This window comes from Penaeus monodon, chromosome 25, assembly GCF_015228065.2.
Source record: "Penaeus monodon isolate SGIC_2016 chromosome 25, NSTDA_Pmon_1, whole genome shotgun sequence".
NCBI classification, from domain to species: Eukaryota; Metazoa; Arthropoda; class Malacostraca; order Decapoda; family Penaeidae; genus Penaeus; species Penaeus monodon.
In genome coordinates, this window is record NC_051410.1 from 36,016,018 (window position 1) to 36,016,217 (window position 200).

Genomic DNA, 200 nt, shown 5'->3' on the forward strand with positions numbered 1-200 from the left:
TAATTACTTATAATGCAGAGAAAAGTACCCCAAGCTTTAAATCACAAGATCACTTAATTATGACTATGAATAAATTACATTTTGGTGTCTCGTGTTTGATTAAATGCAGTGATATATGATAATATCACGTAGTTACCTTACACTTCATGATTTTATATTTGCGTGATTACACTTTGATTGCGTTAATTAAGAAGGTTGAT

At 29.0% G+C, this 200-nt stretch overlaps 1 protein-coding gene across 1 annotated transcript in view; it reads left to right on the plus strand.

The window, feature by feature from the left end:
* The window catches only part of LOC119589380 (cubilin-like), a 70,980-nt gene that overhangs the window by 18,899 nt on the left and 51,881 nt on the right, over positions 1-200 (plus strand). The window lies entirely within an intron of this gene.